Source organism: Vicugna pacos, chromosome 7 (assembly GCF_048564905.1).
Source record: "Vicugna pacos chromosome 7, VicPac4, whole genome shotgun sequence".
In the NCBI taxonomy this organism is placed as follows: Eukaryota; Metazoa; Chordata; class Mammalia; order Artiodactyla; family Camelidae; genus Vicugna; species Vicugna pacos.
Genome location: NC_132993.1, coordinates 48,410,966 through 48,426,085, shown reverse-complemented (window position 1 = coordinate 48,426,085; position 15,120 = coordinate 48,410,966). Strand labels below are relative to the sequence as shown.

General features: G+C 36.2%; 1 protein-coding gene across 3 annotated transcripts in view; it reads right to left on the bottom strand.

The window, feature by feature from the left end:
- MACC1 (MET transcriptional regulator MACC1) overlaps positions 1–15,120 on the bottom strand; it is a 486,000-nt gene that overhangs the window by 228,009 nt on the left and 242,871 nt on the right. The window lies entirely within an intron of this gene.

Sequence of the window (15,120 nt, the reverse complement as noted above, 5' to 3'; positions counted from 1 at the left end):
TAGGATGTGTGATCAGCTCATGGACCTTCTTCTGATGGGTACTGAGGCAGTAAGGTTGTCTTAGGAATCTCAATCTTTTGGTTCCAACTGGCCTAGGGTTTAAGTGTTCGTAGTCAGCAAGTAGTCATCATCTTCCACTTGGATGGGGATCTTAGTTTCTATAGAACAACTCAAAAACAAACGTCAGATTATTATCTATATCCCTTCAGGAGGAACTAGGAGTCCTGCGACTTGATTGTTCTAATTTTTAACTGCTTGAGCCTACTCTTTGGAATGAAGGGAAGGCCTAGGAAACTAAAGCCTTTTTTTTTTCTACAAACAAGAATTGGGGGACATGGAATGGCCTTTGTACCTGAGTAGGCCTCACAAGGTCTTGCTTGGTTTCAATCCCCACTTCTCTTTGATATTACCAATCCTGAGAGCAACAGGGGCAGGACAAGAAAAGGAGTAAAGTTTTCCATAGAGAGATTGATCATAAACTCAGAAGGGCAGCTCAGTTTTAGGGGGAATCGGTGTCACTGACATAAACATGTTTCCTCAATATTAGTGCTAAAATTTTCCACCTGTTTTGAGAGAGGAAATTTTTGCTTTTCTAGGTTCTAGGAAATCCTCATTGTATTATATATGTCTCCATATGTACAATTTTCTAAAACATAATTTCAAAGAATATATAATTGAAGCATGAATGAGTCTCACACCCCATAATTCATCCAATTTTTCTCTATGGGTAAAACTGGAAAACAATAAAAGAGCAATAAAAAGTATGATATCACTTGTGTTTAACAGCTAGGCTTAATTTTATTGTTGGCTTCAGATAAATACTTTTTTTTCTTTCTTAATAAAACAGTGTCTACTTCTCCAATATCAAATTTACAAAATATTTGGCTTCAATATTTATCAGTGTATAGACTTATATTACATTGCTTCCTTTTAAAATGTAATATTGGTTGTATTTGTTACCTTGAGCCCTTAGCAAGTGATGCTGTGACTGGAACTTGATAATCTAAATCATTGCTCCTGACAAGTCTCCTTTATTGCAAGAAGCAAACCATATTCAAGCTAACAAAATAAAAAGAGGTTTATTGGAGAATATAAAATATCCCAGAACACTAAGACAGAAATATAATTGGGCTTTTGGTGACCTGAGAATGCAAGATTAGAAACCAAAATTATCCAGTCTTTCAAGAACTAGCTAGACTACTAACCTATTTCACTCTATGAATATTTCAATCTGTAATATTTTTAGTCAAATTCCTCTGCTTATCCATCTTTACCACAGCCTAACATGGCTAAAAGTCCAACTCTGTATTACCACCAATTAGTTCTGGGTTGAATTCTTAATGACCCAAGTACCTCAATACTTTGATTCGAAACTTTAAAGATATATGATAGTTTCTCTCTCTTTAATGTTTATTCAGAGTCTGTATGTCACTGCAGATTATCATAAACATCTGGATAACCTATGGGTTCATTTAGTTGTGATTGTAGTAAGATAGAGACATATAATCAACTAGAGATTTGGGTAGGAAGAAAATAATTAACATGTCTACCATAATTTACTAAATGTATATCTTAGAAGAGTAACATATAAGAATCTCTGTTTCCTCATTTGCAAAAATTCATTTGTAGAAACGTTTACCAAATATTTGCCTAGTCTACCCTTAAGTTCTATCTATAGTAACGAATGAATTAATAAAAAAGAAAGCATGTGGGTAACCTAAAAGTATTGGAATGCAGTAAATAATAACAACATATGTTTATTATCAATCAAACTGCTGATGAGGAAACAAAACTACCGGTAAAAGTCACAATCTCTCAAGATGATAGACTCTATATAGTTCATTTTCGACTGTAACTTAGATGAAATCAGGAGTCTAATATAACTCAAGTATTTTTCTTTCTTCCCTGGTAGTTCAAGTTGGTGCTTTTTCTAAAGAAACTGAAGAGATGACTCTTTTACCTTGATATAAATGATTTGTGGGATTGATTTTAAATCTTGTTTAAAGGTTCCTATTTTTGCAGGTGCATTTATTTGGCTTAGAATTTGGGTACTTTCTTTGACTTTTTAAAAAAAATTATTTCTACTTTATTTTCCTTTAGCTGCTGCTGGTTTGGTGATCTATTTATTTACACTTTCTATTTTCTAGAAAACCACAATGGTGAGAACTTGCAGATAACTAGAAGACTAGAAATGAAGGAAAATAGTAGAGTCTAAGCCCTGAGAGCAGATGGGATTCATCCAACACCTTGTAAAAGCATAAGGAACTCTGTAAAACAGAAAGTAGATGAGATAAAACTGGTAAAGAAACCAAAAGAGAGAAATTCAGTCTATAGAAAAAAAAAAAAAAAACTACTGAGGTGAGAATTGTCTCCCTAGTGGAGGCCCAGAAAAACTCCAATCTCAGATTGAATGAGCACAGGCATAAGGAGTGAATTGAGGGATTATTATCCATTAGTTTATAACTAATTATGCTATATATTTATATGTGAGCTAATTCATTAAAGTCATCTTTGTTAGATAGCTGGAGAAGAAATACGTCTTCCCATCCCCATCATACTAAACTATAAGCAGTAGTTGCTTGCCAGTAGGACAGTGTACTCTGTCTAAAATTAAAATGCAGACTCTTTTCTGATAGGACTGTTGGGTTGGGTATCATGCCAGATATAGAAATCCTGAAAAAAATGGGGAAAGTCCACCACGGATGAGGAGGAATTATTTTATAAAGGAAAAAACTTTGCTTACAAGTGACTTTTACTGAAGTTCTCTACCTTCAGATTAAACTCCTTTTTTTCCTTTTTTAATCAATTGTGGGACCCTCAAGACTGCCTGTCTACTGTATGCCTACCTGTATACCTAGAAGAAGTCTGCAAAGCTATACTCTGTCTTCACTGACATTGTACCCATTATAGCCCTTCCCTCAGGTAAGAGGCCAACTGGGCAAATACACTCATAGAACTGTAGAGAAAATATGTGATAGCTGAATACTGATCAATCTAGTCATTCAGTGAAAAATATGAAGATAAAAAAGGATCATAAAATATTTAATAAAAAACAAGAATATGGTCAAGTTTAAAAAATTAAATTCCTGGGTCCAATCCCAACTCGTGTGTTTGTGTGTGTGTGTGTGTGTGTGCGCATGTGCTCTCCACACCAACAAGGAATTCTTGGATGCCAACCAGGTGTTCTTGAATTCAGCTCAGTTCTGACACTATCAACCGAAAGATAGAATCAAGATTACACAAGTAAAGGGCTCAGTCCAAGACCACCCTCCACTTTAGACACCAATTGCAAGTCCAGGTTGTTACCTGGACTTTTGACTGATTGGCTATAAATCAGATGTTCCTATGATCTCCTCCTTGGGTGGATTAGTTTGCTAGAACAGCTCACAGAACTCAGGAAAACCCATTTAATCACTACATTATCAACTTATTACAAACGATATTAAAGGATAGTAATCATCAACCAGATGAAAAGATACACAGGGAAAGTCTTAGACAAAGGAGGCTCTGTCCTTATGGAGCTTGAGGCCAAGCACTGTGACACATGGAAATGTTCTCGTTCCACAAAATGGAAACTCCCTACTTTTGAGTTTTTATGGAGACTTTCATTACATAGGAATGACTGACTGACTCACCTGCCATTGGTGACTGATTCAAATTCTAGCTCCTCTCCCTTCCCCTGATGTCAGGGGCTGGGACTGAAAGTTCCAACCCTCTAATCACAAGGTTGGCTTCTTGGGCAACCAGCCCCCATCCTAAGGTGCTTACTAAAAGTCACCTCATTAACATAAAATACACTTCAGACACTGTTAACATAAGGAAATTCTAAGAGTTTGGGGAGCTGTAAACCAGGAATTACAGACAAAGACCATATAAGAAATATATTTTATTCATCTGGACCAAGTATATATTTCTTATAAATCCTTATATCATAATGAATAACTAGCAACATCTAACAGATGTTAGATGAATAAATAAGCATCTAACATCTAAATCTGGAGGCAATGTCTATGGACATTTTTAGTTGTTAGAGTTGGCTGGAGCAAAGAAGGGCTACTGGCATTTAGTGAGTTTGGCAAAAATCCTACAATGCACAAGACAGTCCTCTACAACAAAAATATGTTCAAATTTCAATAGTGTAGAAGTTGAAAAACTCTGTGCCAATTTTCTTCCACTTCCTCTCAGTCTTTCATAATATTTTGAACATACTTTTCTTGTCTTCCTCAGTACCTGCTTCTAGAAGACCCTCCTTCTTTCTACATCCTCAGGAAATTATCACTATTTTTATAATGCTGGTCTCTCAGGATTTTGAGATCTTGAGAGTAAACACCATCTTGTTCTTGTTGACTATGAACTTAGAATTTCTCTAGGATGCACTGGGGGAAAAATTACTCACCTTTACTTTCCTTTACACTATTTTCCTGTCTGAATGGTTTTACTTGTGTATGTGCTCTAATTTCTTACTAAATGCAAATCCTTTCTAATTTTCAGAAATTTTTGACTGTTGACTCTCTTTACTATGTTGTAGAGTGGTTATGGATTTGTTCCTTTCTTCATATCTTTTTTGTCATTTCAATGGCCTGTAAGAAAGCTGAAGAAGTAAGCACAGATTCTTAGTTTGCCATTTTTATCTGTAAGTTGCTGGTTATTTTTGCAAACTTACATCCATAAAATTTAGGCTACAAGGCATCCTATGTATTTTTGAAAGTTTAATTTTGACATTGATATTTTTACTATAGGAAAACTTTCTTACTAGGATAGTTTCTTAAAGTCAAGAGTTGTTTTAAAGGTAGATATTAATAAATATTATTATTATATTATTATAATAATACTTCATATTTTATAGCCCTTCAGATATGATGTGCTTTCATAAGCACATTATCCCGCTTGAACCTCACAACTGCAGGAGCTAGATTTTGTTTTGCTCTTCTAGCTGTGAGAAACTGAAGCTTTAAGAGGCTAGGTGACTTTTGGTTGAATCCACATGGTTGAGTCCAAGGAAGTCTTCCTAACTCTATACTTAATACACCTGCTGGTTTTCCACACTGCTTTCTTACAGGAAGCAGTGTTTACTTTGACATTGTATCAGTTACTTCATTCCAGAATGGGGAGGGAGATCTATGATGATCCAAGAAAAGGATCTTGTATTAGTTGTCTTGTAATATGGCTCAGCAGATGCCAGCTGCAGAGATCTATCAACATGAATGCATCATTAGCTCATTGTAGAAAAATATAAAATAAAAATAAATAAATAAATGATGTTTATGATTTAGGAGAAAATTTCTAAGGACCCTGAGGAATAAGATGCAAAGAAGATATTTTAAAAGAAATTTTCCAACCATTATTCAGGTCAGGTTATGTTGTGTGTATTTCTCAGGGTACAAAGCCTCACTTTTGTGCCTTCTGATTCATTATTTGCCTTCTTCTGTTCAGTCAGGACTTGGGAAGTTACAAAACTGCCTTTTATTCTCAGTTGTCCTACTCCTATAGAAAGCCAAAGCTCTACTCATTGATCTCCTAATTTCTAATAGAGTAAAATTATGGGTTCACCACAAGCCTTTTTGCCCTTGGAAATCCAGGCAAGAACTGTGACTTATCTTCAAGGATGCAGACTAGGAAGTCTTTCCTTCCTCCTTCTTCTTTACAACAAAAGTCCCTTTATTTAGCCCAAAGGGAAATATTGGTTTTTGCTGTTGGTCATATTCCATGTATCTGGGAGAGAGGAGACACTCTATAATCTTACAAAAGTCCTCACTTAGGAGCAAAGGAGGAATGACAGAAACATTATTTGTATGAGCCTCCCACTAGAGGACAAAGATTTCTGATCTCACTTTCCCTTATAACTGGTATTAAGTATAATTTTTTTTTAAAAAAGGTAAGATTTATTGACTCTTTAGTATGTCAAGAATTGTTTTAAAAAAAACAAGCACTTTGCATTATTGCATAGTCCTCACAAACCCAGTGAAGATGGTACTATTTTTACTCTGATCTTATAGATAAAAGGAGGAACAAGAGCAATGGCATAGTTTACCTAGCAATTAGTGAAGCCTCAATTCAAGTGAAGTCTGTCTATTCTATAGAGCTTGCCCCTAAATTATTTGACTTATTTTAATTAACTTTATTTTTCAGGAATATAGATTTTTCTGGTTTTGTTGTTGTTTTGGTTTTGTTTGTTTGTTTGTTTTTTGCTTTTTTAACATTCTTTTTCATTTCTTTAACATTTTTTATTGATTTATAATCATTTTACAATGTTGTATCAAATTCCAGTGTAGAAAACAATTTTTCAGTTATATAGGAACATGTGTATATTCATTGTCACATTTTTTTCTCTGTGAGCTACCATAAGATCTTGTATATATTTCCCTGTGCTATACAGTATAATCTTGTTTATCTATTCTATAATTTTGAAACCCCAGTCTATCTCTTCCCATCCCCCACTCCCTTGGCAACCACAAGTTTATATTCTACGTCTGTGAGTCTATTTCTGTTTTGTATTTATGCTTTGTTTGTTTGTTTGTTTTTTTAGATTCCACATATGAGCGATCTCATATGGTATTTTTCTTTCTCCTTCTGGCTTACTTCACTTAGAATGACATTCTCCAGGAGCATCCATGTTGCTGCAAATGGCGTTATGTTGTCGGTTTTTATGGCTGAGTAGTATTCCATTGTATAAATATACCACCTCTTCTTTATCCAGTCATCTGTTGATGGACATTTAGGCTGTCTCCATGTCTTGGCTATTGTAAATAGTGCTGCTATGAACATTGGGGTGCAGGTATCATCCTGAAGTAGGGTTCCTTCTGGATATATGCCCAGGAGTGGGATTCCTGGGTCATATGGTAAGTCTATTCCTAGTCTTTTAAGGAATCTCCATACTGTTTTCCACAATACAACATTGTGTGGTCGGGCCACTCAAGATGGCTGTTCTCTTGCTCTCTGTACATCCCCTGCTCAACCAGTGCTTGCTTTACCTGTACTCTACTCACATGACTGCCCTTCCTACATACTTGGCCCCACCCCAGCTAATGATTTTTTAGCTTTCGATCAGAACAGCTCCACTACGATAGCTTATGAAAGGAGCAGCCGCTCTGATGGCTGGCCCTTCTAATGGTTTCCCTGGTAATGGATGAGCCAACTTGATGTCAATTCCCCCTATAACTGCTAACTTCCCCCGACCCCAGGACTGAAGACTGCCACCTTGTCATGCCCCACTTCTGCTGTACACCATGGGGTGTTACTCCAGGACCTTGCTTCCAAAATGTAAGATGTCACTGACTCCAGGCTCTTCAGTCTTGAGCTGGGTGAGTACAGGCCTTGTAGGCCTGCAAGACACAGCCCAACAAACATCTACTCTCATGTTTTCCATTTCTGCCATGGTTTTCTCATGATGAGCAAATATGCTGACTTTTCATATATATGGGTCAGACTTGTTGGATAGAAACAAACACCAATATGACTTAAATAAAAATTACATTGTGTATGCTACTAAAAACAATTTTTCACATTCCAGATCCAGTGTGTTCTGTTAGTGCAGCTGAAGTGCTTGCATTTTCAAATTAGTTTTTGACAGAAAATCGTAACTTAGATAAATAACTGTTTTCATCTTCAGTCCTTTGATTTTTATTAGTCTTGTTCCTGGTAAACTCCCTTTTACATTCTCTAGGGGACTGTCCCAAATCTTTAGTATTGTCTCAGGATCATGACCCTCACTCTCATCTTTCAGCAAATACAGCTGCTTTCCATTTCACAGACAACTACAGCCATGAAATATGAATGCCTTCAAGTTTCCCCCTCTACATCTCTAACTTTCCAGTAAAGACACCCTTTCTCACTGTCCTGCAACCTATCTTGGAGGAAAGACTACTCTTTAACCTTGGGGGGATTGTGAAAACTTTGGGTCCTGCTCTGGTCTCTCACTCTGCCTCCTCTCTCTAAGTGACCTAATTCAAGTCCATGGCTTCAATTGTCAGTGACTTCAAAACTCTGTAAGTCTAACCCAGAACTAATCATTCTTTTGTATACAGTTCAGTATTATTAAGTGATTCATATTGTACAACCATCACCACCATCCATCTCTAAAACTATTTTCATCTTACAAACCGAAACGCTATACACATTAACAATAACTTGCCCCACCCCCTACCCCCTGGTAACCATCCTTCTACTTTCTTTTTCATGATTTTGACTACTCTGAGTTACTCACATAAGTGGAATCATACAGGATTTGTCTTTTTGTGATTGGATTATTTCACTTAGCATAATGTCCTCAGGATTCATCTGGCATGCACCAGAATTGCCTTCATTTTTGAGGCTGAATAATATTCCATTGTGTGGATATACCACATCTTACATATCCATTCATCCATCAATGGATTCCTGGGTTGCCTCCCTGTTTCAGCTGTTATGAATAATGCTGCTATAAAAATGGGTGTACAAATATCTCTTTAAGACTGTTTTCAATTATTTTGGATATATACATAGACATCGAATTGCTGAATCATATGGTAATTCTATGTTTTATTTTTTGAGGAATCATCATACTGTTTTCCACAGTGGCTGTACCATTGTACATTCCCACTTACAGTGCATAAACATTCCAATTTCTCCACATCCTGGCCAACATTTGTTACTTTTCTGCTTTTTGTTTGTTTGTCTGTCTTTTTGATAATAGTCATCCTAATGGATGTGAGGTGGTTTCTCATTGTAGTTTTTACTTGAATTTCCCTAATAATTAGTGATGTTGAAAATCTTGTCACATGCTAACCAAACATTTATACATCTTGGGGAAAATGTTCAAGTCCTTTGCCCATTTTTGAATCAGGTTGTATATTTTTTGTTGATGTTGAGTTTTTTAAAAATTGCCAAATTCACTATCATGAATCTTTTGCCCTATATTTTCTTAGAAGAATTTTACAATTTTATGTCTTAAATTTAAGTCTTTAATAATACATTTTGAGTAAATTTTTGTGTATGGTGTTAGGTAAATGTTCAACTTCTCACTCTAATCTTCATTACTTCTTTCCTTCCTTTAGCTTTAGTTTATTCTTCTTTTTCTAGTTCTTCAAGTTGTAAAGATGGATTGTTGATATGAGACCTTTCTTCTATTTTAATATAAACATTTATAGCTATAGTTTCCCCCTTAGTGATGCTTTCACTGTGTCCAAAATCTGTTGAGACTCAATTGGTTACCTGATATGTGATCTAGCATGGAAAATATTCCATGTGTCTCCTGTTGTTGAGTAGCATATTCTTTACATGTCTGTTAGATCTGGTTGGTTTATTGTGTTGTTTAAGCCCTCTATTTTCTTACTTTGGTTGTTACATCCATTATTTAGAATGGAGCATTGAAATCTCAAACTATTATTTAGAACTGTTTGTCAATTTTGGCTTCATATATTTTGATGGTCTGTTATTAGATACATAAATATTTGTAATTGCTGTATCTTTTTGCTGTATTGACTCTTGCATTAACATGCATTGTCCCTCTTTGTTTCTTGTAAACTTTTTTGATATAATGTCTATTTTGTCTGATACTGGCATACCACCCCTGTTCTCTTTTCGTTACTATTTTCACAGATGTTTTTCCATCCTTTCACTTTCAACATGTTTGTGTCTTTGTATCTAAAGTGAGTTATAGACAGCATACAGTTGTTACTTTTAAAAGATACATTCTGCTAATCTCTGTCTTTTGATTGGAGAGTTTAACATATTTACATTTAAAGTAATTACCATAAGGAGGGAATTAATTCTGTGATTTTGCTGTTTGTTGTCTATATGTGTCATAGCTTTTTTGTCTCTCATCTCTTGCATTGCTATCTTATTTTGAATTTAATTAATTTTTACAGTGAAATGTTTCAATTCCCTTCTGATTTCCTTTTATGTGTATTTCTTTTGAAGTATCTATTTTCTTTGTCATCACCATGGAAGTTACATTCAACATCCTAGATAACACTTTAATTTTAATTTATACCATCTTAACTTCAATAACATACAAAACCTCTACTCCTTTACAGTTTCAGCCCCACCCATTTCAGTTGTTGTCACAAAATTATAGCTTTATATATTGTGTGTCCAAAATCATAAACTAATTATCGTTTTTTCCCAATGTATTGTTCTCTTAAATTACATAGAAACCAAAATGTGTAATTGCAAGCCAAAGTTACTGTGAAATAAAAGGAGATAGATATAGATATAGATATAGATATAGATGATATAGATATAGATATGTTTCCAGTTCCTAACACAGAACTTCTAAAACCTTGTAAATAAGGATGGTAGAAGAATCTTTATTCTAACAGTTAGCATTTGACCCCAGTTTCTGACACAGAGCTCCTAAGACCTTGTAATTTCCTGAGTGATAGGAACATCTTTTGTTCTATTGTGGTAACTCTTGGTAGACTCCTAAATAGGAGCTGGTCACCAGAAAGACCAAGCCATGATTTTAAGCTTGAAACCTCTCCCTGCCCCACTACCCTCCATCCTCCAGGAAGAAGACAGCAGTTAATAATCAATTACGCCTTCTTAAAAATCCTAACAGTATAGGGTTTTTAGAGCTGCAGGATTGCTGAACACGTGGAGGTACTGGGAGGGTGTCATGTTTGGTGAAGGCATGAAAGCTCTGAGTCCTTTCCCTCGTGTCTTGCCATATGCATCTCTTCTGTCTGGATGTTCATCTGTATCCTTTTGTAATAAACCACATCCTTTTATAATAAACCAGTAAACATAAATAAGAGTTTATCTGAGTTCTGTTGAGTCATTCTAGCAATTGTCAAACCCAAAGAAGGGGGTTGTTAGAATCCTGATTCACAGCTAGTCAGACAGAAATATATGTGAAAACCTGGGACTTGTGATTGGCAGCTATAGTTGGGGGAGCAGCCTTGTGGGACTGAGTCCTTAGCCTGTTGGATCTGATGCCATCTCCAGGTAGACAGCATCAGAATTGGGTTAAAGTATAGCTGATGTTGCAGAGAACTGCTTGATGTGTGGAAGACCCACACATCTAGTGTCAGAAGAAATGTGAGTATGGTAGTAGTAATGAGAATAAAGGAGACACACAAGAGGAGTGTGTTTTTCCCTTACAGTTACAATAATACTAGCTTTCATAATTGCTCATGCACTTACCTTTACTGTGATCTTTATCTCTTCACATGGCTTCAAGTTCCTGTCTAGCATAATTTCATTTCAACCTATAGGGCTCCCTTTAGCATTTCTTGCAGGGCAGGTCTAGTGGTAACAAACTCCCTCAGTTTTGGTTTATCAGGAACTGTCTTAATTTTTCCCTCACTTTTGAAGGACAGTTTTATCTGATATAGGATTTCTGGTTGACAACTTTTTCTTCTAGCATTTTAAATATTCAACCCACTGCCTTCTGGCCTCCAAAGTTTCTAATGAGAAATCAGCTGATGATTTTACTGAGAATCTCCTGTATCTGGGTCACTTATCTCTCACTGCTTTCAAGATTCTCTGTCTCTTAACAGTTTTATTATAATGTGTCTCAGTATGAGTTTCTTTGAGTTCATCCTACTTTGAATTTACTGAGCTTCTTGAGTGTTTATATTCATGTATTTCATCAAATTTAGGAAAATTTTGGCCATTATTTCTTCAAACACTCTCTCTACTCTTTTTTCTCTCTCTCTTCTCCTTCTGGACTCCCATTTTGCATATGTTGATCCACTTGATATAGGCTTCTAAGAGCTGCAGGGTTGCTGAACACATGGAGGTACTGGCAGGATGATGTTCACTTTTAGGCTCTGTTCACTTTTGCACAATCTCTTTTCTTCTGTTCCTCATACTCAATAATTGCAATTGTTCTATCTTCAAGTTCACTGATTCTTTCCTCTGCCTGATTAAGTCTGCCCTTGAGATTCTCTAGGGATTTTTTTTTATTTCAGTTCTTATACTTTGCAGTTCTAGAATTTCTTTTTGGTTTCTTTATATATTTTCTATCTCTTTATTTTTATTTCCATTTTGTTCACACATAATTTTCTTGATTTTCTCCACATTTTCTTTAGTTCTTTGAGCATTTGTAAGATAGCTGTTTGAAAGATTTTTTTCTAGTAGATCTGCCATCAGGTCGTCTTTAGTGAAAATTTCTGTTGGTTAATTTTATTTTTCATATTTGAATGAGACATACTTTCCTGTTTATTTGCATGCTCTGTGATTTTATTTTGAAAATTGGACATTAGAATCTAACAATGTTATAATTCTGGAAATTACATTCTCTACCTTCCCCAGGGTTTGCTGGGGTATTTTGTTTTGTTTTGATTGTTGTAGGCTGTGTCTGTGCCAAAGATGAGTGTGACATATAAACTTAAGGTCTTACCAGATCTTTTCTGAGCCTGCACCTTTCTCTGGGTATGCATGGTGGCTTTCTAATTTCCCCCATCGATATGGTAACTTTAGAATTTTCTATTCTTTAATGTCTGGCTCACAAAATGGGAAAAAGAAAAAATAGGAAATAAAGTGTGAGGCAGGAGGAGTGCCAACCCTTTAAAATCCTTGAATTCACTCCATCTGGAAGTGGACGGGCTTCCAACAATAAGGGGAGGTACAACAAACCTAGCTGCCTACTTTCTGTGTCTGAACCTCATGATCAGAAATGGCTATATGCAATCAAATCACAGATCCCTGATATGTGAAGGACAGGGTCCTTATTGTCACTTTGGCTCCTGCAATCTGTATGCAAGCTGCTTCAGAAACATGTGCATAGCTACCTGCCATTGGGTTAGGAATGAGAGATGAGTAGCTCATAAGTGCTGAAATTGACTGAGATTAAGCATATTTTAATGTCCAAGCCTCCCCCTGGACGTAGAAAGCTTTCATTAGACTCCAGAGTTTCAAAATAGGTACATCAGCCAAATTCTACCCTTGAGACTCTTGTTTGTGTAGGATGATGAATTCCTGATGCTTCCTACTGTACTATCTTCCCAGAATCCTATCATGTCCACATAAGCCTTTTTAAGGGTCATCAATAGCACTGAACTTGCAATGAATAAAATGAGTCATTAAAATGAGAATATAATTTCCATAAAATACTTTCTAAGTTAGAGATGAAATATGATGCTAGGACCATTGTCCTACTGTTTTCTTAATACATTTGTACAACTTTGAATCTTTTTTTCCTTTTTGGCTCCAAAAGGAACTCTAATAGATATGTTGAAGAATTGATATTGAAAAATTTTCAATGATTTCCATTTTCCATATTCTTTCTTCTGTATTATTCTATTTAGTTATGCTCCATCTCAAAAACAACAGGAGTATACTTCTCCTGTGGGTTCCACAAATGCCTATTGACAGGAATAATTTTCCTTGCCTGGCAATATTGCCTGTAGAATTCAGAGTATTTGCTCTAACAGTCCTAAATTAGATATTGGGGGGGGGGGGAAAGAAGTAAAAAGCAAGAAGTAAATGTCATCTGAGTTGTATTTTTTAAATGGTAATATCCACATAACTGTTTAAAAAAACATTATATGGTAGGTAAGAATGTAATGAATACAGAAAACTGCAATAAAATAATAATACCCAATTATAGATTATGAGGTGACAGAGTATGAAGTGTGAAAATACATGCTGTGTGACATTCTAGTGTGAGGTATGAAAATACATGCTATGACCTGAGGAATTTTGTCTCTTTGTTTATGAGTATAAACAATGGAGGGACTGAGGCTGGGGATTCTACTTTCCCCTGGAAAATCCCTACTTCTTCCCTCTTAGAACTGAAAGGGACTAACTCTGTGTTATGAGACTACTGGGGAATTTCTGCTAACTCCTGTGGGGAAAGAGTTGGAAATAAGTATTCCTCAACAATCCCACGGATCAACCACAGGTTTCCCATAAGCATCTCTCAGATTCCCTTAGGCCATGCTGAGGGATAAGTGGGCAAGATGGAATCACCACATTTAGTCATCCTTACTATATTGACAGCCACTAACTGTAAATATTCATTCTTCCTGAAGCTTGGACCCGTCTGACACATGCTAGAGGCTAAGAAGCAACAGGAGGCTTTAATGATTACCACGGCTTCCTGGCAGGCTGAATCTTCTCATTTACCACTAGGGAACAGGATATCTATGAAATTAGATACCTAAAAACTTGGATCCATGCCACTACCAAAACTATTAGAAATCAAATTTCCAATAATTAGGTTTATATCACTTCTAGCTAACCCACAACTTCCTACCTCCCTATCCACCCTAGAAACCATAGATAAAGATCATTAGTCCTGGGGTCCCATCTTCCCTCTCCTCCTTTCCCTCTGAATGCTTCCAGTTCTGCTCTCATTCCAGATCCTTCCACAGGTCTTTGGAATCCTCCATTCTGAAAAAGAAGCAAGCAAACCCAAATCCTCTATATCTTTAAATCCTTAACTTCTCCCAGGGAATGCCCTGAATGCTGTTTTTTAAAAACAGAAACCTAACTTCAATGGGAGGTCAATTCTTCTCATACTGACTTCTCTAGTAGGACACATTCTCCCATGTGTCAACAAGAATATCTCAGTCCCTGAGGCAGGGTTGGCATCCTCTTGGCTCTCAACTGCCACTACCTGTTTATTGCACATTTTTTTTCATTCAAGAAGCCTCTTCTGATAAGCTCATGCTGTGTGACTTTACATCCATTTACCTGAATCTGCCACTTTCATCTAATCCTCAGAGATTTCCCTTACATTTAAAGACAATATTGTCATTTGACCCACTGTCTTCATCCTTAACTATCCAGCACCCTATTCCACATCTGAGCTACTCCACTGACCTCCTCCATCCCAAAGCTCTTTACCACCATTCAACTTCCACAGTGTAATTTCAAAGTCATACTGTGGGTTTAGTCAACTTCTAAAATTAACTCACCCCCAGAATATTAAGCTCTGGGTACAAACCACTATCTTAGCTCTTTTGTCTCATTAAAAAAAAAAAAAGAAAGAGAAAGAGAAGAAGAGAGAGAAAGAGAAAGGAAGGAAGGAAGAAATTCCATTCATCCTCTCTAGCTCCTGCTTCATTTACTTCTTTCTTTCATGGCCATGATCTGCCCTCACTAGCTCTAGTTCCTCAGTTCACACTCTTTCTTCATCCTGCTACTCTGTCCCAACAATGGAAACTGTTCTCACTAAGGTTGGTTATTTTTTTA